Below are 24,706 nucleotides of genomic sequence, written 5' to 3'. Positions count from 1 at the left end.
GCTGGTTTTCTGAATGTCTGAAACTTGCATGTGCAGCAGTCCATCTGCTTTTTTTAATGCCAACCAATGATTTTTGAATCCACTGGTTAACTTTCCCCTAACTTGCCACAGAGGTAGAGCGTTAAAGGTGTGGATAGCTAGGAGCGCTGGGCACATAACTGGCTGCGTAGATGAGAGAGGCCCTCTGTAGGGTAGGCTGAGAGGTCAACTCAACCTTTATGAGACAACAGGCAATCGACAAGAGTGCTCAGCACTGTAGGCAATGGCGGTGGGTGTTCAGCTCTTCTTAGCTGTAATACCCAAGATGGGGTCTCTACAAGCACTTAGCTAAGCTCCCTTCACAGGGCACAGAGAGCTAGTGGCGGCTGCTGCTGCTCCTAGGACTGGTTGGCTGAATGACTCTCCAGGTTCCTGGGACTGCACTGACTCCATCTCTGCTGACTCTCGGGGGAGCTCAGATACCTGGCACACAGGCCAACACCTTCGGGCAAGGAACTAAGTCACATCTCTCCCCACGAGCTTTTAGGTCTGCTGCTCCCATCAGCCTACAGACCGTTCAGAAACCAGATGCTAATTCCCTCTCCTGCAAGGCAAGGGAGCACACTGCCTCTCTGTTTCCCAGCTGCTGGCAGGAGACAGACCTCTCCTACCTCACTACAACACTGCAATGTCCCTTCCCTCATTTTCCCCTTGCCATGCCCAGCAAGGCCGCCCTCTGGTGGCCAGGAGGGCACACTTACCTGTCTGTGACCAGGGGTTTCATGGGTTGAGATGAGCAAAGGGAGACCAGCTCTCCATCCTCATCACCGTCTTCCTCACTTGAGTTCTGCAGCAGCTCAGACTCTGCTTCGTCCCCATCCCCTCCATCTTTCTTCCTCCGCAAGGTAGGCTTGGCCATGCCATCTACGGGAACCAGATTGTTACCTCAGGAAAGAAGTCACGGGGCTATAACTCACACTGGGGTTAAACAGGCTCAGTCACCTGCCTTTAATTCAGGCTGGGGAGCAACTTCCTCTGCAGGAACCATGGGGGACAGTGGAGTTCAGCTTTCTGAAACCCTGACCAGGGATTACAAACTAACAACAGAAATCTGTCCTCTACTCATGCCCCCTTCCTAGCCATTAGAAACATACATCCTTCCTTTGGTGGTTAACCTCTGGAAACGCAAAGCCAGGTGCTCTCAACTGAGAGATGGAGCAGATCCACTGCTGACAGGAGATCACGCAGCAAAGAGCTCATCTGGGGACACACACGGCTTGTGCCAATGAAGTAGCCATCACCTTCTTCCTAAACTGAGAGCCTCGGATGCTCTGTCAAATGTTAGCATGGAAAGAGGGGGTAAACAGCCTGCTTTTGGCCTTGGCTCCTGCAGTCTCTGCCGGGCATGTTTCAAAACCAACCTCCTCAGAAAACCACCAACCTATTGTGACCTCAGAGTTGATGGGTTTGTCACCAATCTTCCTGTCCATCACGGTAGCTTCCAGGAAGACTCCAAAGAGAAAGAACTCCTCCATTTTCCCAGGACAGTTCTGCAGGAAAAAAAACAGGCAAGTAGGATACAAGGTTAAGGTCAGCTGGATGGACCCTTAGGAGAACAAGCCACAGGGCAGGGGGTCCCAGAAGGCCACATTCGGCACCTTGAACACCTACACGGGCTCTATGAAGGGGACGTGCCACTGTCTAGGTTTTCATGGAGACTACGAGGGTTTTCTCTCCCTCTGCTCAAGCCTTCTAAGAGATAGGTGTCTGGCTGAACTCGGTGTCTAGGCTCACTGCACGTTCTTTTTGAATGACCATAAAACCTGAAAAATCTTTGCAAGATTTGTTGTTGCGCTGGGGGATCCAGTGCTTTTAGTGCAACACCAAATAAAATCCTCAGTCTATGAGACCAGACATAACTACCAAGGGGACTGAGCAAACTATCACTAACACCCAGCACTTGTCACTGGCAACCAAAGGGTCAGGGAAGACTCACATCAGCAACTCATCTCCAAGATCTCCACAGCAAGGCTTATCAAAAGCCTGGCCCGGAAAGAGATGCCTTCACCCAGACCCTCATTCAGATCTTGGTGCTCATCCATCAGGGTGTAGTTCCGAGTGGAGCCGTACATGTTCACCCAGGCACGGCCAAAGGTGGGCAGGAAGCCTGCAGGAGACCAGACACACATCTGGATGTGCAAGAAGGAGGGCATGGCTTTGTCTCAGGGCTCAAGCTGGCTCATGGAATGGCATCACTTCCCTGCTCTGGGTAGGGTAGTACAGGATTGAGCATGCGTGTGTGCGTGCGCGCACATGGAAAATACACACATGCAACAATACATGGAGATGATTTTGTGGTGACAGCAGTGAGGGGGATTGTGCAGCTCACCACGCCAAAGACACACACAACTACTCCGTTGGGCAAGCCACCCAGCATGAGGCAACAGAGAGGAGAAACCCTCATTAGCCACCTTCGTAGAGCCCTCTCTGCTTTTACATTGGTCCTGTCCACATGTGCGCTAGTGCATTTGTGCATGTGTGTGCATTCGTGTGTGCATGTGTGTCTGTGTGAACATGAGAGCCTGTCAGATATTCATCCATTCACGGCCATGAATTTTCTGGAAGGGCCAGTTGCTCTTGGGTGTCTTTTCTTTCAAGTTTCTGACTGGAGGCATGTTATGGGACTTGGTTTTCAGGGAATGGGTGCCCAGTGATCTCAGAAAACCACTGCAGGGAAGAAAGGTCTCTCCTACTGGCCACCAAGGAGCAGCTGTCTCCAGGGCTGGGGAAGGAGCCTGGGCTATTTTGCTAACTCTCTGCCAAAGGGAAGCCTCTCTCTCTACCATGAAGAGGGTGTCTCAGTCCTCCCCTCATATTAGCTTTACCTTTGTCTCCTTCGTTAGAGACCTCCCGCCAATCAATGAAATGGGTCCCAATGGCCACATCATGGACTTCGTCAGAGTCTCGGACCTGGATCTTTATCCTCTTGCACAATGGGGGGGAACATTCCTGTGAAGACTATTTGCTCATTCCAGAGGGGCTCGTAGCTGCTCTTCCGCACAGATGTCTTCCCCTGCCAAGTGGGAGGAGAAAGCACATGTTTCACAAGGGTCTGAGCCCACAAGCCACCCACCTTCTTTCAGACCTCAACTCCTCCCCTGCTAATGACCATGATAGCAACATGTGTTCTGCTCGGGACTTTCTTCTCCCAAATAGAGACTGCTGGAGACTGCAGACTGATGCAACCCCCTCGTAGTCTGGGCAAGAGAAGGGAACGTGGCACAGGACAAACAAGCAGCTTTGTCACACAGGTCAGCATCTACATGCCAGGACAGCTGAGATCATCCTTGGCCACGTAGTCCCAAACCTGCATAATGGCTAGCCCTGCTCACGTTATCATGTCACAAAGGTATAGCAAGCAGCTCACCCACCTTCTGCCCTGCAAAGAACACCTCCACATCGGGGTCCACCAAGTCCTTGCTCTCCCCAATGAGAGCCTTCTTCACATTGGCCACGAGGCTGGTGTTCATACGGGGCAGCCCCTCAGCTCAATAGATCTTTAGGTAGAAACGAGCCCATTGCCGCTCCGGAGGGACCCCATCTGGAAGGAGGAGGTTCCTGCAACATCAGAAAACAGGACTCAAAACAGCTCCTGGGCCTGGCAGGTTTGTCAGGAGAGACTTGCAGAAGAGGGAGAAGCTGCCCCACTTGTGGAGCACAGGCTGTGAGGAGGTGGAAAGGTAGCCATTTCTGCAGCCCTATATTTTATCATAGTCCTATTCCTGCCCACCCTCCTGATTCAGGACAGGGAAGGGCGGTTTCATAAGGGAACCTTATGGCAACACATTGAGGTGCCTCAGAGACAACCTGCATCTTTCTAAAGGGATATAATCATTATCAGCAGTGGAGCCGAGGGGAAGACTAATCTCTACCTAGTTTAGACATCTGCAGCAGCCCAGATGAATGGGATGTTAGAAGGGCCTTTACCTTTGGAAAAGGCCCTCATACCCTGCCAGGGTATAAGGAGAACTGGGGTGGTTATACTGGAAGGAAACTTGAGCTCCATGAAATGGCTTCTCGTGGCAGGTCTTGCTTCTTCTCTCTTCCCCGAGAGCTACAGAGGATGCTGTGAACAACAGTTCTAAAGGAACTTTGTCCACGATAAAGTGGGATAAGAGCATGACTACAGCATGGAACAATAGTCCAAAAGAGTTCACATGCTGCTTTAAGCCCCTTGGTGCCCTCCCTGTCCTTACAGCGGGTAGGGAGACCTCAGCCATCATTTCCCATCTTCCCTTCAACCTCACTTCTGTGGCTCCCATTCAACGGCCAACTGGAGCAACAGCTAAAAACTACGGACATCATGTTGGTTCACATCAGGCTGGTGCTGGTATGCACAAGTGAACAACCAGCAGCAGAGGGTCTGAACTGATATAAAGGACTGGTCTGTAGTGATGTGACCAGGATTTGCATCAGTAATCTAGCAACTCTCCTCTTTCCAAGAAACAATCTAGTTGGCACTTCTGATTGCAGTGCACAACTACTAGAGGGGCTGTCAGCCTAATTGGGAAGGGATGCTGTCCTTACTGAATAATCCAAAATAAAGTGACACGAAAAGCTCATAGCTCATTCCCAAGGAAGGATACAGGAAACTGGCTCCACGAATCCTTACCCCTCAATATCATCCTCATCTGTCTCATTGGCTTTGTGTGGTGTCTTGATGTTGTCCCCTTTCCCTACCACGGCAACGGCACCCTCCAGATAACCTTTAAGTCCAGCAGTGAGACCGACCCTCAGGGTCAGAAAGGATGGCCCGTTTGCGATAGAACTGGTGCTCTGAAAGCCAAGGAACAAGACAGACATTTATCACAATTACAGGAATTACTGCGAGCACTGGGCATGTCTGTCCACTTGACTGCAGAAGCCTGCATGCATGCATAAAGAGACCTCTCCAGGTGTGAGGAATTCCAGACAGAACCCCCTGAAAATCCATTGGGAGGATCTGCCCAATGTTGGAGACAGAGAAGCAATGGGATAAACTGCCTGTAGAGGTGTGGAGTTTCCATCACTGGACATTTTTAAGGCCTGGTGCCTCTTAGATGGGCGAGAAAGATCTCATCCTTCTGTGGAGTGCATCAGAAGAGATGCTCTCTTCAGATCCCTTCCAGCATCGTTTGCTGAGCACCCCTGAAATGGAAACTTAGCTCTCAGGACTCTTCAGAGGGGCAGAGTGCTACAAAAAGGCCTGATGCATAAGCTAAGATAAAATCCCAGTGATTCTGGATGTCTCTTCTCTAAAGGGAAGTTTCAGGTCTTCCTTACGCTGGCATGCTGCAAGCCCTGGGCCCTCCAAGGAGCCATGCTCTTCTGTACAGAACAGGCATTTCTTAGTCTCCTCTCCTGCAGATGGGTTTGCTTCATCAGTCTGCCAGACACGTTCAAGACGATTCACTGATTCAGTGACTTTTCAGGCAGAAGCTCAGCAGGGAGCCTGTCACGGAGTAGGGCTGATCCTTCCCAAGAGCAAGGGTATGGACTGAATGACCTCTCCAGGGACCCTTCTGGACCTCCTTTATACTAATCCCAACCATGCCTGCTTTCGCTGCGCACAGCGAGTGCAGGATGCTGAAAGCTTCCACATTTCTTTTATGGTTCTATAAAACAGGCTTCCCTGAAACAGAGGTCCTCTAAACAAAGCCCACGATAGCACAGTGGATTTTAGTAGCACTCATTGGGCCCCTCTGTGCTAAGTCAAGGCAGGCTGTAGCATCAGTGAGCAACATGACATTCTCACAGAAGCTCTAATTAACCTCTCTTTCTTTGCACACTGGGCATCTTCCTGTCTTGGTCTAAAGGCCAGCCACACAGGGCTAGACCTTCAGCTCTCGGAAAGGTCAACATCTTGCCTAAGCAAGCTAGCTAAGCTTCTTAGGAGGTCAGTGGAGAGAGAATGGCACATCTGAGGACAATTCTACCTGCGTGCATTATGCCTTATCCTAGAATGGGATATACCATCTTCTGGAGAGGCTGAGGGCTCTTTTCGGACTGCAGAAGGAGCCTAGATGACATGCTTGCACCCGGGATACTAAAATTAAGTTGACTAAGTGTTGCCAAAGGAAACTAGTGACTGCCTGGCTACCTTGCCAAGACATTTGTTTGATGGTGAAGGTAGGCATCTATATGACCCCTTGCAAATTGTGGTGACATACCAGGCTGGGTGTAAACAGTTCCAACATCCACCTTGAAGGAGCCTACCAAAGTCCCACTGCGCAAGAGATTTTGAGTGGATCACCTGAAAAGCGAGGGAGAACAAGTCAGAGCTTTTTTTCTGCCCAGCCATGCTGGGAGGGGTAGGGCTGTTTCTAGAACGGTTCAGTGTCAAACATTAAAGGATTTGATGCATCTTGCTTAGTTTGGGCAGGAGATATAATCACTCACTGTGCTGTGTGAAGCACAGTGTGGTTGGCAGCTCTTGTTTAGCAGTCTTGCAAGCAAGTGTACACTTGGATTCAACAGAAAAAAAAAAGTAAAAAAAAAACCATCTTTGAAACAAGATGCAGTGTTCCAGCCACTATGGCAACAAACACTGAGACATTCTCCTCAAGGAAGTGTCTCAAAGATGCTTGAAATCTATGCTTTAATTCCCTTCCTGGGAGAAATTACACAGCCAGACTATGCATGGGATAGATGTGGATGCTCCTAGCCAGCCTGCTTTGATCTGTGTATCTAAATCTCCTTCCTAGTCTTCCTTTGCGGCTCTGGGGAGAGCTGGAGCCTCTGTTTTGCTCTCATTATTTACACTTCTGAATTTCCTCAAGAGCTGTACCCACCCTCATGCTTCAGGGAATCCACTGGCAGCCTCAGGAAGCTCTTGCTTCTCCCCAAGCCTAAAGAGACATCCTGAGACAGGCTTAGTTTTGCCTAGCTAGGAAATACCAGAGAGCAGCCACAGAGCAACAGAGGGAACACGAGTGGAGGGGGGTGTGGCTGCAGCAATAAGGACACTGACAGAGGGACTGGAGGGGTCTGCAAAGGAGGTGAGGCTCGTAGGACATGAGGGCTCAGAGAGAGGGACTGAGCACCTCCGCTCCTGCCAGAGGTCTCGCATCAAGGGTCTTAAATCCATCCCAACAAGTAAGTAAAATGGGTTGGTTTCCACCAAAGCCCACTGAAAAGGGCAACACAACCATGCTCACTTACGGACAGCTTGATGATCTTATCGAACACGACATCTGGGGGAACATGGAAATCAAAGACAAAGCACTGAAAGAGAAGGAGCATGCGTGAAAGCAGGGAAGCAGGCATGGGCTCCTTCTGAATTGAAGGACAATATTATGGTCCATATCCCACCAACAGAGACGTGTCTGGGCAGAGGAACAGCCTGCAGTTCACGTCACAGCTGCAGAGGGACCCACGTCAGCCCAACAACTGACAGCATCAGTGATCTGAGAAACTAAAATAAAGCATTAACTTCTTGGAAAGACTCAGAAAGTGGGCACAGGATCATTTAATTTGAAACTGATCAAGTAAGGGGTTTTGTCTTGCTTTGGTTCTTTGTCACCATTTTGTAAAATACCAGAGGGCCAAGGTTTCATCCCTCCTTCTGCATGGTTTGCGATTTCATCTTACTCCATCTTACTTACTAACAGAAGAAAAAGAAAAAAAAAACAAAGTCAAATAAATGTCATTTGCTGTCAAACTGCAGTCTAGGCCTTGAGGAGCAACGAGCCTGGAGCAGCACCTCAGGAAAAATCCAGCTCACCTCATTGTAGTAAGGGCAATTAGTCGAGTCCTTCATGGACGTGCATTTCTTTTCATCTCCAACCTCCACACAGGCCACGGGGTCCATGTTGAGCCCAACCAGCTGCCGTGCCTCAATGACTGTGATGCTGACCTGGGGAGAGAGATTCATGGACCTCCACCTTGGCTGCCCTAAACTGTGTCTCCACCTGGCTCTCCTCTCCAAGGTGCTTTCAGTGCCGGGGTGGCAGCTGGGTAGTCTCTCTTCATCACACAAAAGAGACAGGGCTGCTCCTACAAGCCTGAGAGAGCTGTGGCATGGCATGGGAGGTAGGAGCATCAGAGCAGCCCTGTCCGTTCAGATGGCTCTTCTGCTCCAAGAGCACGTAAGGCACAAAGTTGAACAGATTTAGCTAAGCTGCGGGAGCAGACACTCTGCTACTGATGCCCTAACTGGCTTAACTTGCTTCTGCTAAAAAATACAAGGGGTAAACCGCTCATAAAAGGAAGCTGATAAAAGACAGCTGAGCTCTCTAAAGAAGAGGACAAGACTGCCTGGCATTGATTGCTGCACAAACTGACTTACTGCAGAGGAGCTGAGCTGCAAATGCAACCTCCTACCCCTCACCCAAAGCTGCACCAGCTTAACAAACCCAGCTCAAATCCCTTCCTCATTTCAAGGGCAGCAAGGTAGGTGCGAATACTCTCAGACTCCTTCTGAGGAGGTAAGCAGCTAAGGTCACCGCTCTGTTCCCTCACCATTCCCAATGAAGAGCAGCCTTGTGATACTCCTGTTTGCACTGGCCAATTAACTGAACCTCTTGCTCTGTCTTGCACGTAATTCGTCTTGCACCTTCCTCCTTCTCCTTACATTCCGATTATACTATTCCCGAACCAGGGACACTCAGTCCTCGTCGTCCTCGCAACTTGCTTTAGGCTTTTTATGCGTATAATTAAACCTCTTCCACATACTGCTCTACTGCATCTTCTGATGTCAACTGGTCTCTCGTGGGATTTAGAAGTGGACGCCGTATATGGTCTACAATAAACCTTTAACAACAAATCATTATTGGCATTGTTCCCAGACATCCCTAGGAACGTGCTACTGCACTAACACGCAAGGACAGAAAAGTAAACGGCTGCCGAATCAGCATGACTCAGGGAAAACGAGAAGAGGAACAAGATAACAGCAACCAGGCACCAACCTACCAGAGGAAATCCAACGAGTACTGCCAGCCAGGCCTCGTCAATTGGGAACGCTAAAACAGGTACTGAAAGCCTTTGGAAATTAAGAGAACTGTGTTGGAGATTGCCTGCTTCAAACCCTGATTAAGCTGGGCTTTCTGGGCTTGTCACAATGGACAGCAAATCCAGTTAACTACTTGAGATATAGCTTATCACTCTAGCATTTAAATACCAGCTTTTTGAAAGTCATCCTCCCACAGGAACAGTACCTGAAACAGTCGTTCACACGTGAGCCAGCCTTCAGACTTAACAAACAAATTGTCAGTTGCTTTTGTGAGCGCAGTACATTGAAACCCGCGCTGGACTCGCTCCCAACAACGCCATGCCAAGGTCCATAACCTGCTGCACGGGGAGGAGGCACAGCCTCGGTGGGACTCCAGCAAGCCTAGGCCTGCTCAAGTGACTGTCAGTCCTTCCTCCTGGTCCCAGAGCTGTCCCACAGGCCATCGGGGACAAAGGCTTCAACTAAGAGATTCAGCTCCTCAAGTAACTACTCTGCTGATAGTTGTGGTCCAAGAAAGCGTGAAAGAAAAGTTCTCAACTCGCCTCTTCCTCCCCTTAAACACTCCCTGTGAAATGGTCTCTCCCTGGGCTCTGAACCCCCCGAGCTGAAGTTGGGGGCACAGCGTTGTCACCTACCTGATAATCCATCGGCCTCCCAGCACTCGGCTCCATTTTGATATCAGGCTTGGACCTTCCAAAGGGCAGGAAAAAAGACCTCCGTCAAACAACAGAGGAACTCACTGCAGACTGTGACAGAGCATTTCCCAGGGTTACTCCTCACAGTGCCAGCTCCCTTGGCATGAGAGGAATATAAACTTCAGGGGCTGTGAAATGCCACTGAACATTCTTTGTTCAAGCGTTTCTGAAAACGGTTGCATGGGGCAACGTGATTTCCAGCATAGCTCAGCTCAGGGGACACATGGCTCTGGGGAGCAGGCACGTCTGAGAGTTTGCCATCACCTCCTGGCTTGCACAAGCTCACATCTGGCCTTCACCTCTTGTTGGAGACACTGGTGGTTACAGCCGTGACGGAAGCCAAGGAGACTGTGTCTGGGTCCAGTCCACCTCCTAGTCTCATGGCTTTTCGGCCCAGGTCTTCTGCTTCCAAAACAGCAGGTTCCTCTGCATAAAGGCACACAGACAAAAGAACGTCTCTTGTTGTTTCCACTCGGTGGATAATTAAAGACTCTGAGAAAGGTAACCAATACATCCTATCAACCTCTCCTGGAAATACAAAGAACAGTGGTCACCTGGTCAGGTCACAGACAACCTGGTTTAAAATGGATTTAAAAGAGGTTTGCGTAGCGTGACACATTATTCCACCTGTGCTGTGTGCCAGCACAGTTTCATGAAGGCAATAAGCTTTGGAAAACTGAAATCCGACAAATGAGCAATGCAGACTTCACGAGGTAAAAGAGCATGTGAACATGTGCTGCAGCTCTAACTGCCATAAGGTGATGCACTGCTGAGGATGAAGGGAGGTGGGGAGCTGCTTTAGGGTCACTGGTTTGTTTCGTTGGCACAGGGGGAAATACTACCAAAACCACGCATAGAGCACAGACATCGCTTTTGGGAAACAGGTTTCCTACCTCGTGGCTAATCCAAGACTTGGATCAGTTGCTTCACCATAGTCTGGCCCGGTTCTGTGAGATAATACAGAAATAACCTTGGGCCTCAGCTGAAGTGAGGGGGATCTAGGCTGGATGTTAGGAAAAGCTTTCCTAGGTGGAGAGAGGCACTGCAGCAAGTTGTGTGTGAAAAGAGTGTCCTCATTTCCACTGAGGGACCTAAGCAGATTCCATCCTGCCACGTGTGGGTGGAGGGACAGACCAGCACCTTCCCAGCTCTGCTTGCAGTGATTCAGTGGGTTTGTTTGACCCGAGCAGAACTGGCAATCTGCCTGGGATGGCAGAAAGAAGCAGACCACCACTCAGGAGGGATGCTGGGAGGACTACGCCCTGTGGAGGGCAAAGGGGGAGGAAGGATACACACAGCTGTGAGGCAATGACCACATGAACAGTTGTTGCAACTGTTCCCCCACCACTGGTAAATCTACATGTGAATGTACTCCACAATCTGGAAGTACAGCCTTTTCATGCCTTTGCATCCCAGATGGCTTTCCTCATCACCTTAGGTGAAGTCTCCACCACAAGAAGAACACCCTTTCACTGGGGAGGGCAGGAAGATCACCAAGGTTTCAGTGTTATGCCTCTACAGTCTGCCAAGGCCTCTACCTCTATAGTGTCTCAGGCCAAATCCCTCCTTTCTTCTCTTAAAAGCTGGCTGAACAACAACAAAGATTTGCCCATGAAGAATATCTAAAGCAACATTTGGTCTTCCTCCACAAAAAGGCATTCCCCAATTTCTTTGTCACTGAAACATCATAATTTGAGCCGAATGGAAACAACAACAAATTTCCGATCGCTAACCACCTTCTGCCTTTCCAGAAAGGTGTCCCATTTCAGCACTGTAGCAGGTATCGAGACCTTGGAACGGACAACCTTGAGGCAACAGAGCCCTACCTCTCACTGTGCTGCTGCAACGCTATTCATGCGGGTCTCCATGCATTACAGAGAAGCAGTGAAAGGGCTAAATCATGCTTTTTGCTCTTACACTTGCAAGTAATCCTTAAAATAAGCCAGAAACTGCCCACCTGACTTCCAGGTTTCACCATGATCTCACAAAGCGGGTGAGATCTGGCAAAGCCTTCAGTGTAAGGCTCTCTCCATCTATCCCTGCTTCCCAGATTCCCCCATGGAGACCCTCTCTCCAGCCTTCACCCTGTCCACCAAATGCTCCCTGTCTAATCCCTGAGTTACCAACAGCGTTGATGTGTGCCACTTACAGGGCACAGCCGGGGGGGGAGTCTCATCCGTTAAGTGGATGGGACCAGGGGCTTTCCTGGAACAGCAGTACTGGATCAGGGAACAACCTCCTCCCAGCACCTACCTTGCTTCCGATGATCATCCTTTGGTGGACGCGTCTTGCCAAGCTTCATGGCTGAAAAAACACTCCTTTCCCAGCTCCGGAAGAAGACGCGGGAAAGAACTCATTGTATCCTGTACTTTTAGTGGTGTTCTCTGTGACACAGGGGACAACAGGAGGTTTCACAGAATGGTTGAGGTTAGAAGAGGGACTGCTAACTTCCTGCTCACTTCCTCCCCCAGCTCCTTTATCTGGCAATACAAAGGGTCAACCACAGCACACCTTGCACAGGAGAGCTGACTGTCAGCCCAGGCCTCACAGAAAGGCCCCCAGGCACTCCCTGCAGCCTGACATCTGCAGAGCTGCATCTGCTGTCTGAGGGTCTGTCTGGGTCGAAGCCTCACACACAGCTGAGGCAGCACCTCCAACAGCCACTGGGGAATGTGCTCTGCAGCATGTCATGACCATGCCCCAGGGAAGGACACACCACTGCAGAAAAGGGAGAGGCACCTTCTTTGCCTGCTGCCCAAACTGCTGCCTCTGCTGGCCCCACTCTGGGAGCTGGGCTCTAGGCCTGGCTCTTATATAGGCCTCTGCCCAGCAGTGACTCACAAGGGTGCTTGACCCACCCAATCAGGAGCCACCTGAAACAAAAGCCCCAACTCCCTCTGACCAGGCCAGCCCAGAGAGCTCGTTAGCAGCAGCCCCACCTAGCTAGAACTTCCCAGGAGAAGTTAAGTCAAGGCCCCCTGCAGTAGTCCTTGCCTAGCTCTCCCTTCCTGCTAGCAGCAAGCACTGTCTAGTTCCTTGGGGGTCCCCAGAAAGCCTCCCCAACTTCCAACAAGGCCCACAAAAGGCCCAGGCAGAGCCCAGACACTGCTGAGCAAACTGCTGTGTCTGTTTGCTGCGTCTGTTTGCTGTGCTCTGCAGCTCATCACTGCACCATGACAAGAACAGGTGCGTTTTCACCAAAACAGAGCTGGCTATGCCCACCTCTCTGCCTCTGGGCTGCATCCTGCTCTGCCCCGGCCTGTACCTCCCCCTGCTCCTGGGGCATCTGCCCAGGCCACAGGCACACACTAGTGCCCTCCCCATTCCAGCACCTGCCACAGGGGCAGACCTCTGCAGCCAAGGCCTCCCCTTAACCCTGCCTCCCGCCTCTCTGCCCAAAGCTCCCCGTCTGCCGGGGGGAAGCAAGGAGGCTGCGGCAACAAGAGCCACACAGAGAGTGAGGGAGGGCAGCTCCTCCGTGCCCTTTGGGGGAGCTGGTCTTGTCATAGGTTTGCTCAGGGGACCTGGGCCTTGTGTTGGGGGTGCTGGGCTTGTTGTGGGGGTGCTGAGGGTCACTGAACTTTGTGTTGGGAGTGCTGAGTGGATCTGCTTGTTGTGTTGGGGGTGCTAGGTTTGTTTTCGGGCTGCTCAGTGGAGCTGAGCCTTGTGTTGGGGGTGCTGGGGTTGTCATGGTGGTGCTTAGGGGATCTGGGCGTTGTGCAGGAGGTGCTGAGCCTTTTGTTGCGAGTGCTAGGCTTGTCGCGGGGGTGCAGAGGGGATCTGGACCTTTCTTATGGGGCTGCTGGGCTTGTTTTGGGGGATCTGGGCCTTGTGTTGGGGGTGCTGGGCTTGTGGGTCTGCTGAGGGGATCGGGACATTGTGTTGGGACTGCTGGGCTTGTCATGCAGGGTGCTGAGGGGATCAGGGCCTTGTGTTGGGGAGAGCAAGGCTTGTTGTGGGGGTGCTGAGGAAAGCTAGGTCTTGTTTTCGGGGTGCTGGGCCTTGTTTTGGGAGTGCAGAGGGGATCAGGGCCCTGTTTTGGGGGTGCTGAGTAGATCTGGGCGGTGAGTTTGTTGTGTTGGGCTTGTGGGAGTGCTGAGGGGATCTGGAGCTTGTATTGGAGATGCCGGGCTTCTGGTGGGGGTGCTGAGGGGTCTGAGCTTTGTGTTGGGGTTGCTGGGCCTTGTGTTGGGAGTGCTGGGCCTTGTGTTGGGGGTGCTGAGGGAATCTGGGCCGTTGCGTTGGGGGTGCTGGGCCTTGTGTTGGGGGTGCTGAGGGGATCTGGGTATTGCGTTGGGGGTGCAGGGCTTGTGGTGGGGCTGCTGAGGGGATCTGGGCTTTGTGTTTGTTGCGTTGAGCTTGTGGGAGTGCTGAGGGCATCTGGGGCTTGTTTTGGAGGTGTTGGGCTTGTGTTGCGGGTGCAGGGCTTTCTGTGGGGGTGCAGAGGGGAGCTGGGCGTTGTGTTGGAGTTGCTGGGCCTTGTTGTGGGGTTGCTAAGGGGATCTGGGCTTGTTTTCGAGGTGCTGGGCTTGTGTTGCGGGGGCTGGCCTTGTTTTGGGGGTGCAGAGGGGAGCTGGGCGTTGTGTTGGAGGTGCTGGGCCTTGTTGTGGGGTTGCTAAGGGGATCTGGGCCTTGTGTTGGAGGTGTCGGGTTTGTCATAGGGATACTGAGGGGTCTGGGCCTTGTCTTGGGGGTGCAGGGCCTTGTCTTCGGGGTGCTGAGGGGATCTGGGCTTTGTGTTTGTTGCGTTGAGCTTGTGGGAGTGCAGAGGGGATCTGGGCTTGTTTTCGAGGTGCTGGGCTTGTGTTGCGGGGGCTGGCCTTGTTTTGGGGGTGCAGAGGGGATCTGGGCCTTGTGTTGGGGGTGCTGGACTTGTCATAGTGGTGCTGAGGGGATCTGGGCTTGTGTTAGGGGAGCTGGGCATGTTGTGCGAGTGCGGAGGGGATCTGGGGCTTGTATTGGAGGTGTTGGGCCTGTTATGGGTGTGCAGAGGGGATCTGGGCATTGTTTGTTGTGTTGAGCTTGTGGGAGTGTTGAGGGGATCTGGGCTTTTTTTGGAGGTGTTGGGCTTGTGTTGCGGGGGCTGGGATTTTTGTGGGGGTGCAGAGGGGAGCTGGGTGTTGTGTTGGAGTTCCTGGGCCTTGTTTTAGGCGTGCTGAGGGGATGTGGGCCTTGTGTCGGGGGAGCTGGTCTTGTAATGGGTTTGCTGAGGGGATGTGGGCCCTGTTTTGGGGTTGTTGAGGGGATCGGGGCATTGTGTTGGGGGTGCTGGACTTGTGGTGGGGGTGCAGAGGGGATCTGGGCGTTGTGGTGGGGGTGCTGAGGAGATCGGGGCCTTGTATTGGGGGTACTGAGGGGATCAGGGGCTTGTTTTCGAGGTGCTGGATGTGTTTTGGGGGTGCAGAGGGGATCTGGGTATTGTGGTGGGGCTGCTGAGGGGATCTCGGGCATTGTTTTGGAGATGCGGGGCTTGTAGTGGGGGTGCTGAGGGGATCTGGCCATGTTTTCGAGGTGCTGGGCCTTTTTTTCTGTGGTGCAGAGGAGATCTGGGCATTGTGTTGGGGGTGCTGGCCTTGTGGTGGGGGTGCTGAGGAGAGCTAGGTCTTGCACTGGGGGTGCTGGGCTTGTTGTGGGAGTGCTGGGCCTTCTTTTGGGAGTGCAGATGGGATCTGGGTGTTGTGTTACGGGTGCTGGGCTTGTGGTCAGGCTGCTGATGGGATGTGGGCCTTGTGTCGGGGGAGCTGGTCTTGTAATGGGTTTGCTGAGGGGATGTGGGCCTTGTTTTGGGGTTGCTGAGGGGATCGGGGCATTGTGTTGGGGGTGCTGGGTGTTGTTTTTGGAGTGCTGGGCTTGTGGTGGGGATGCTGAGCTGATTTAGGCCGTGTTTTTGTTGTGTTGGGCGTGTGGGAGTGCCTAGGGGATCTGGGCTGTGTGTCGGGGGTGCTCTGGGGATCTGGGCGTTGTGTTTGTTGTGTTGAGCTTGTGGGAGTGCTGAGGGGATCTGGGGCTTGTTGTGGGGGTGCAGAGGGGATCTGGGCATGGTGTCGGAGGTGTTGGGCTTGTCATAGGGGTACTGAGGGGTCTGGGCCTTGTCTTGGGAGTGCTGGGCCTTGTGTTGGGGCTGCTGAGGGGATCTGGGCTGTGTGTTTGTTGTGTTGGGCTTGGGGGAGTGCTGAGGGGATGATGGGCTTGTTTTGGGGGTGCTGGGCTTGTGGTGGGGGTGCTGAGGCGATCTGGGCTTGTTTTCGAGGTGCTGGGCTTGTCATGCAGGGTGCTAGCTTTGTTGTGGGGGTGCTGAGGGGATCTGGGCGTTGTGTTGGGGGTGCTGGGCTTTGTTGTGGAGGTGCTTAGGGGATCTGGGCATGGTTTTTGAAGTGTTGGGCTTTGTTGTGGGGGTGCAGAGGGGATCTGGGCCTTGTGTTGTGGGTTCTGGGCGTGTTTTGGGAGTGCGGAGGGGATCTGGGGCTTGTATTGGAGGTGTTGGGCCTGTTATGGGGGTGCAGAGGGGATCTGGGCTGTGTGTTTGTTGTGTTGAGCTTGTGGGAGTGTTGAGGGGATCTGGGCTTGTTTTCGAGGTGCTGGGCTTGTGTTGCGGGTGCTGGGTTTGTTTTGGGGGTGTAGAGGGAAGCTGGGTGTTGTGTTGGAGTTGCTGGGCCTTGTTTTGGGGGATCTGGGTGTTGTGTTGGGGTTGCTAGGCTTGTTTTCGGGCTGCTCAGTGGAGCTGAGTGTTGTGTTGGGGGTGCTGGGCTTGTCATGGGGGTGCTGAGGGTATCTGGGCATTGTGTTCGGGGTGCTGGGCTTTGTTGTGGGGGTGCTTAGGGGATCTGGGCATTGTTTTTGAGGTGCTGGTCTTTGTTGTGGGGGTGCAGAGGGGATCTGGGCCTTGTGTTGGGGGTGCTGGACTTGTCATAGTGGTGCTGAGGGGATCTGGGGTTGTGTTAGGGGAGCTGGGCGTGTTGTGCGAGTGTGGAGGGGATCTGGGGCTTGTATTGGAGGTGTTGGGCCTGTTATGGGGGTGCTGAGGGGATCTGGGCTGTGTGTTTGTTGTGTTGGGCTTGTGGGAGTGCAGAGGGCATCTGGGCTTGTCATGGGGGTGCTGAGGGGATCCGGACCTTCTTGTGGGGGTGCTGAGGGAATATGGGGCTTGTTTTCGAGGTGCTGGGCTTGTCATGCAGGCTGCTGGGCTTTTTGTGGAAGTGCAGAGGGGAGCTGGGCGTTGTGTTGGAGTTGCTGGGCCTTGTTTTGGGGGTGCTGAGGGGATGTGGGCCTTGTGTCGGGGGAGCTGGTCTTGTAATGGGTTTGCTGAGGGGATGTGGGCCTTGTGTCGGGGGAGCTGGTCTTGTAATGGGTTTGCTGAGGGGATGTGGGCCTTGTTTTGGGGTTGCTGAGGGGATCTGGGGCATTGTGTTGTGGGTGCAGGGCTTGTGGTGGGGGTGCTGAGGGGATCGGGGCATTTTGTAGGGGGTGCTGGGCTTGTGATAGGGGTGCTGAGGGCATGTGGGCATTGCGTTGGGGGTGCAGAGGGGATCTGGGCATTGTGGTGGGGCTGCTGAGGGGATCTCGGGCATTGTTTTGGAGATGCGGGGCTTGTAGTGGGGGTGCTGAGGGGATCTGGCCATGTTTTCGAGGTGCTGGGCCTTTTTTTCTGTGGTGCAGAGGAGATCTGGGCATTGTGTTGGGGGTGCTGGGCTTGTGGTGGGGGTGCAGAGGGGATCTGGGCGTTGTGGTGGGGGTGCTGAGGAGATCGGGGCCTTGTATTGGGTGTAGTGAGGGGATCAGGGGCTTGTTTTTGAGGTGCTGGATGTGTTTTGGGAGTGCAGAGGGGATCAGGGCCTTGTGGTAGGGGTGCAGAGGGGATCTGGGCATTGTGTTTGGTGTGCTGGGCTTTGTTGTGGGGGTGCAGAGGGGATCTGGGCCTTGTGTTGGGGGTGCTGGACTTGTCATAGTGGTGCTGAGGGGATCTGGGCTTGTGTTAGGGGAGCTGGGCGTATTGTGCGAGTGTGGAGGGGATCTGGGCGTTGTGTTGGGGGTGCTAGTCTTGTCGTGGGGGTACTGAGTGGTCTGGGCCTTGTTTTGGGATTGCTGGGCTTGTCGTAGTGGTGCTGAGGGAATCTAGGCCTTGTATTGGGAGTGCTGGGATTGTGGTGGGAGTGCTGGGCTTGTGGTGGGGGTGCTGAGGGTATCTGGGCCTTTTGTTGGAGGTGTCGGTTTGTCATAGGGATACTGAGGGGTCTGGGCCTTGTCTTGGGGGTGCAGGGCCTTGTCTTGGGGGTGCTGAGGGGATCTGGGCTTTGTGTTTGTTGCGTTGAGCTTGTGGGAGTGCAGAGGGGATCTGGGCTTGTTTTCGAGGTGCTGGGCTTGTGTTGCGGGGGCTGGCCTTGTTTTGGGGGTGCAGAGGGGATCTGGGTGTTGTGTTGGGGGTGCTGGTCTTGTCATGAGGGTACTGACCGGGATCTGGGTGTGGTGTTGGGTGTGCTAGGCTTGTTGTGGGGGTGCTGAGGGTATTTGGACATTGTTTTCGAGGTGCTGGGCTTGTGGTGGGTGTGCAGAGGGGATCTGGGCTGTGTGTTTGTTGTTTTGGGCTTGTGGGAGTGCTGAGGGGATCGGGGCCTTGTGTTGGGGGTGCTGGGCGTTCTGTGCGAGTGCGGTGGGGATCTGGGGCTTCTATTGGAGATGCTGGGCTTGTGGTGGGGGTGCAGAGGGGATCTGGGGCTTGTTTTCGAGGTGCTGGGCTTTGTTGTGGGGGTGCTGAGGGGATCTGGGCATTGTGTTGGGGGTGCTGGACTTGTCATAGTGGTGCTGAGGGGATCTGGGCTTGTGTGGGGGGTGCTGGGTGTGTTGTGTGAGTGAGGAGGGGATCTGGGGCTTGTATTGGAGGTGTTGGGCCTTGTGTTTGGGCTGCTGAGGGGATCTGGGCTGTGTGTTTGTTGTTTTGGGCTTGTGGGAGTGCAGAGGGGATCTGGGCCTTGTTGTTGGGGGTGCTGGGCCTTGTGTTGGGGGTGCTGAGGGGATCTGGGCGGTGTGTTTGTTGTGTTGAGCTTGTGGGAGTGCTGAGGGCCTCTGGGGCTTGTTGTGGGGGTGCTGAGGGGATTTGGGCGTAGTGTTGGGGGTGCTGGGCTTGTTGTGGCTGTGCTTAGGGGATCTGGGCTTTGTTTTCGAGGTGCTGGGCTTTGTTGTGGGGGTGCAGAGGGGATCTGGGGCTTGTGTTGGGGGTGCTGGGCTTGTCATGCAGGGTGCTGAGGGGATCTGGGGCTTGTTTTAGGGGTGCTGGGCCTTTTTTCCGTGGTGCAGAGGAGATCTGGGGCTTGTTTTCGAGATGCTGGGCTTGTGGTCGGGGTGCTGAGGGGGTCTGGGCATTGTGTTGGGCGTGCTGGGCTTGTAGTGGAGGTGCTGAAGGGATGTGGGGCTTGTTTTCAAGGTGCTGGGCCTTTTTTTGGTGGTGCAGAGGTTTATCAGGTACTTGTTTTGGAGATGCTGCGCTTGTGGTGGGGTTGCAGAGGGGATCTGGGCCTTGTGTTGGGGGTGCTGGGCGTGTTGTGCGAGTGCGGAGGGGATCTGGGGCTAGTATTGGAGGTGTTGGGTTTGTTATGGGGCTGCTGAGGGGATCCGGGCCTTGTGTTGGGGGTGCTGAGGGGATTTGGGCTGTGAGTTTGTTGTGTTGAGCTTGTGGGAGTGCTGAGGGGATCATGGGCTTGTGTTGGGGGTGCTGGGCTTTTTGTGGGGTGCAGAGGGGAGCTGGGTGTTGTGTTGGAGGTGTTGGGCTTGTCATAGGGGTACTGAGGGGATGTGGGCCTTGTCTTGGGAGTGCTGGGCCTTGTGTTGGGGGTGCTGAGGGGATCTGGGCTGTGTTTTTGTTGTGTTGAGCTTGTGGGAGTGCGGAGAGGATCTGGGGCTTGTTGTGGGGGTGCTGAGGGGATCGGGACATTGTGTTGGGGGTGCTGGGCTTGTCATGCAGGGTGCTGAGGGGATCAGGGCCTTGTGTTGGGAGAGCTGGGCTTGTCGTGGGTGTGCTGAGGAAAGCTAGGTGTTGTTTTAGGGGTGCTGGGCCTTGTTTTGGGAGTGCAGAGGGGATCAGGGCCCTGTTTTGCGGGTGCTGAGTAGATCTGGGCTCTGTGTTTGTTGGGTTGGTCTTGTGGGAGTGCTGAGGGGATCTCGAGCTTGTATTGGAGATGCTGGGCTTCTGGTGGGGGTACTAAGGGGATCTGGGCATTGTGTTGGGAGTTCTGGGCTTGTCATGGGGGTGCTGAGGGGATCTGGGCGTTGTGTTGGGAGTGCTGGGCTTGTGGTGGGGGTGCTGAGGGGATCTGGATGCTGTGTTGGGGGTGCTGAGGAGATCGGGGCCTTGTATTGGGAGTGCAGAGGGGATCAGGGCCTTGTGGTGGGGGTGCTGAGGGGATCTGGGCGTTGTGTTGGGGGTGCTGGGCGTGTTGTGCGAGTGCGGAGGGGATCTGGGGCTTGTGTTGGGTGCGCTGGGCTTGTCGTGGACGTGCTGACGGGATCTGGGCATTGTTGTGGAGGTGCTGGGCTTCTCGTAGGGGTACTGAGGGGTCTGGGCCTTGTCTTGGGAGTGCTGGGCCTTGTGTTGGGGCTGCTGAGGGGATCTGGGCTTTGTGTTTGTTGTGTTGAGCTTGTGGGAGTGCTGAGGGGATCATGGGCTTGTTGTGGGAGTGCTGGGCTAGTGGTGGGTGTGCAGAGGGGATCTGGGTCTTGTTGTGGGGGCGTCGGGCTTGTCATAGGGGTACTGAGGGGATCTGGGCCTTGTGTTGGGAGGGCTGGGCCTTTTGTTGGGGGTGCAGAGGGGATCAGGGCCCTGTTTTGGGGGTGCTGAGTAGATCTGGGCTCTGTGTTTCTTGTGTTGGGCTTGTGGGAATGCTGAGGGGATCTCGAGCTTGTATTGGAGATGCTGGGCTTGTGGTCGGGGTACTAAGGGGATCTGGGCATTGTGTTGGGAGTTCTGGGCTTGTCATGGGGGTGCTGAGGGGATCCGGGCGTTGTGTTGGGAGTGCTGGGCTTGTGGTGGGGGTGCTGAGGGGATCTGGGCGTTGTGGTGGGGGTGCTGAGGAGATCGGGGCCTTGTATTGGGGGTACTGAGGGGATCAGGGCCTTGTATTGGGGGTACTGAGGGGATCACGGGCTTGTTTTCGAGGTACTGGATGTGTTTTGGGAGTGCAGAGGGGATCAGGGCCTTGTGGAGGGGCTGCTGAGGTGATCGGGGCATTGTGTTGGGGGTGCTGGGCTTGTGGTAGGGGTGCTGAGGGGATCTGGACTTTGTTTTCAAGGTGCTGGGCCTTTTTTCCGTGGTGCAGAGGAAATCTGGGCATTGTGTTGGGGGTGCTGGGCTTGTGGTGGGGGTGCTGAGGGGATCTGGGTGTTGTGTTACGGGTGCTGGGCTTGTGGTCGGGCTGCTGATGGGATCTGGGCCTTTTGTCGGGGGAGCTGGTCTTGTAAGGGGTTTGCTGAGGGGATCTGGGCCTTGTTTTGGGGTTGCTGAGGGTATCGGGGCGTTGTGTTGGGGGTGCTGGGCGTTGTTTTTGGAGTGCTGGGCGTGTGGGAGTGCCTAGGGGATCTGGGCTGTGTGTCGGGGGTGCTGAGGGGATCTGGGGATTCTTTTCGAGGTGCTGGGCTTGTGTTGCGGGTGCTGGCCTTGTTTTGGGGGTACTGAGGGGATCAGGGGCTTGTTTTTGAGGTGCTGGATGTGTTTTGGGGGTGCAGAGGGGATCTGGGCATTGTGGTGGGGCTGCTGAGGGGATCTCGGGCATTGTTTTGGAGATGCGGGGCTTGTAGTGGGGGTGCTGAGGGGATCTGGCCATGTTTTCGAGGTGCTGGGCCTTTTTTTCTGTGGTGCAGAGGAGATCTGGGCATTGTGTTGGGGGTGCTGGCCTTGTGGTGGGGGTGCTGAGGAGAGCTAGGTCTTGCACTGGGGGTGCTGGGCTTGTTGTGGGAGTGCTGGGCCTTCTTTTGGGAGTGCAGATGGGATCTGGGTGTTGTGTTACGGGTGCTGGGCTTGTGGTCAGGCTGCTGATGGGATGTGGGCCTTGTGTCGGGGGAGCTGGTCTTGTAATGGGTTTGCTGAGGGGATGTGGGCCTTGTTTTGGGGTTGCTGAGGGGATCGGGGCATTGTGTTGGGGGTGCTGGGTGTTGTTTTTGGAGTGCTGGGCTTGTGGTGGGGATGCTGAGCTGATTTAGGCCGTGTTTTTGTTGTGTTGGGCGTGTGGGAGTGCCTAGGGGATCTGGGCTGTGTGTCGGGGGTGCTCTGGGGATCTGGGCGTTGTGTTTGTTGTGTTGAGCTTGTGGGAGTGCTGAGGGGATCTGGGGCTTGTTGTGGGGGTGCAGAGGGGATCTGGGCATGGTGTCGGAGGTGTTGGGCTTGTCATAGGGGTACTGAGGGGTCTGGGCCTTGTCTTGGGAGTGCTGGGCCTTGTGTTGGGGCTGCTGAGGGGATCTGGGCTGTGTGTTTGTTGTGTTGGGCTTGGGGGAGTGCTGAGGGGATGATGGGCTTGTTTTGGGGGTGCTGGGCTTGTGGTGGGGGTGCTGAGGCGATCTGGGCTTGTTTTCGAGGTGCTGGGCTTGTCATGCAGGGTGCTAGCTTTGTTGTGGGGGTGCAGAGGGGATCTGGGCGTTGTGTTGGGGGTGCTGGGCTTTGTTGTGGAGGTGCTTAGGGGATCTGGGCATGGTTTTTGAAGTGTTGGGCTTTGTTGTGGGGGTGCAGAGGGGATCTGGGCCTTGTGTTGTGGGTTCTGGGCGTGTTTTGGGAGTGCGGAGGGGATCTGGGGCTTGTATTGGAGGTGTTGGGCCTGTTATGGGGGTGCAGAGGGGATCTGGGCTGTGTGTTTGTTGTGTTGAGCTTGTGGGAGTGTTGAGGGGATCTGGGCTTGTTTTCGAGGTGCTGGGCTTGTGTTGCGGGTGCTGGGTTTGTTTTGGGGGTGTAGAGGGAAGCTGGGTGTTGTGTTGGAGTTGCTGGGCCTTGTTTTGGGGGATCTGGGTGTTGTGTTGGGGTTGCTAGGCTTGTTTTCGGGCTGCTCAGTGGAGCTGAGTGTTGTGTTGGGGGTGCTGGGCTTGTCATGGGGGTGCTGAGGGTATCTGGGCATTGTGTTCGGGGTGCTGGGCTTTGTTGTGGGGGTGCTTAGGGGATCTGGGCATTGTTTTTGAGGTGCTGGTCTTTGTTGTGGGGGTGCAGAGGGGATCTGGGCCTTGTGTTGGGGGTGCTGGACTTGTCATAGTGGTGCTGAGGGGATCTGGGGTTGTGTTAGGGGAGCTGGGCGTGTTGTGCGAGTGTGGAGGGGATCTGGGGTTTGTATTGGAGGTGTTGGGCCTGTTATGGGGGTGCAGAGGGGATGTGGGCTGTGTGTTTGTTGTGTTGGGCTTGTGGGAGTGCAGAGGGGATCTGGGCTTGTCATGGGGGTGCTGAGGGGATCCGGACCTTCTTGTGGGGGTGCTGAGGGAATATGGGGCTTGTTTTCGAGGTGCTGGGCTTGTCATGCAGGCTGCTGGGCTTTTTGTGGAAGTGCAGAGGGGAGCTGGGCATTGTGTTGGAGTTGCTGGGCCGTGTTTTGGGGGTGCTGAGGGGATGTGGGCCTTGTGTCGGGGGAGCTGGTCTTGTAATGGGTTTGCTGAGGGGATGTGGGCCTTGTGTCGGGGGAGCTGGTCTTGTAATGGGTTTGCTGAGGGGATGTGGGCCTTGTTTTGGGGTTGCTGAGGGGATCTGGGGCATTGTGTTGTGGGTGCAGGGCTTGTGGTGGGGGTGCTGAGGGGATCGGGGCATTTTGTAGGGGGTGCTGGGCTTGTGATAGGGGTGCTGAGGGCATGTGGGCATTGCGTTGGGGGTGCAGAGGGGATCTGGGCATTGTGGTGGGGCTGCTGAGGGGATCTCGGGCATTGTTTTGGAGATGCGGGGCTTGTAGTGGGGGTGCTGAGGGGATCTGGCCATGTTTTCGAGGTGCTGGGCCTTTTTTTCTGTGGTGCAGAGGAGATCTGGGCATTGTGTTGGGGGTGCTGGGCTTGTGGTGGGGGTGCAGAGGGGATCTGGGCGTTGTGGTGGGGGTGCTGAGGAGATCGGGGCCTTGTATTGGGGGTACTGACGGGATCAGGGGCTTGTTTTTGAGGTGCTGGATGTGTTTTGGGAGTGCAGAGGGGATCAGGGCCTTGTGGTAGGGGTGCAGAGGGGATCTGGGCATTGTGTTTGGTGTGCTGGGCTTTGTTGTGGGGGTGCAGAGGGGATCTGGGCCTTGTGTTGGGGGTGCTGGACTTGTCATAGTGGTGCTGAGGGGATCTGGGCTTGTGTTAGGGGAGCTGGGCGTATTGTGCGAGTGTGGAGGGGATCTGGGCGTTGTGTTGGGGGTGCTAGTCTTGTCGTGGGGGTACTGAGTGGTCTGGGCCTTGTTTTGGGATTGCTGGGCTTGTCGTAGTGGTGCTGAGGGAATCTAGGCCTTGTATTGGGAGTGCTGGGATTGTGGTGGGAGTGCTGGGCTTGTGGTGGGGGTGCTGAGGGTATCTGGGCCTTTTGTTGGAGGTGTCGGTTTGTCATAGGGATACTGAGGGGTCTGGGCCTTGTCTTGGGGGTGCAGGGCCTTGTCTTGGGGGTGCTGAGGGGATCTGGGCTGTGTGTTTGTTGTTTTGGGCTTGTGGGAGTGCTGAGGGGATCGGGGCCTTGTGTTGGGGGTGCTGGGCGTTCTGTGCGAGTGCGGTGGGGATCTGGGGCTTCTATTGGAGATGCTGGGCTTGTGGTGGGGGTGCAGAGGGGATCTGGGGCTTGTTTTCGAGGTGCTGGGCTTTGTTGTGGGGGTGCTGAGGGGATCTGGGCATTGTGTTGGGGGTGCTGGACTTGTCATAGTGGTGCTGAGGGGATCTGGGCTTGTGTGGGGGGTGCTGGGTGTGTTGTGTGAGTGAGGAGGGGATCTGGGGCTTGTATTGGAGGTGTTGGGCCTTGTGTTTGGGCTGCTGAGGGGATCTGGGCTGTGTGTTTGTTGTTTTGGGCTTGTGGGAGTGCAGAGGGGATCTGGGCCTTGTTGTTGGGGGTGCTGGGCCTTGTGTTGGGGGTGCTGAG

General features: G+C 54.6%; 1 pseudogene; it reads right to left on the bottom strand.

Moving 5' to 3' along the window:
- LOC138066519 (otoferlin-like) overlaps positions 1-24,706 on the bottom strand; it is a 144,086-nt pseudogene that overhangs the window by 38,856 nt on the left and 80,524 nt on the right.

This window comes from Struthio camelus, chromosome 3 (assembly GCF_040807025.1).
Source record: "Struthio camelus isolate bStrCam1 chromosome 3, bStrCam1.hap1, whole genome shotgun sequence".
NCBI classification, from domain to species: domain Eukaryota; kingdom Metazoa; phylum Chordata; class Aves; order Struthioniformes; family Struthionidae; genus Struthio; species Struthio camelus.
The sequence above is the reverse complement of the archived record's forward strand: the minus strand, read 5'-3'. Positions and strand labels throughout refer to the sequence as shown.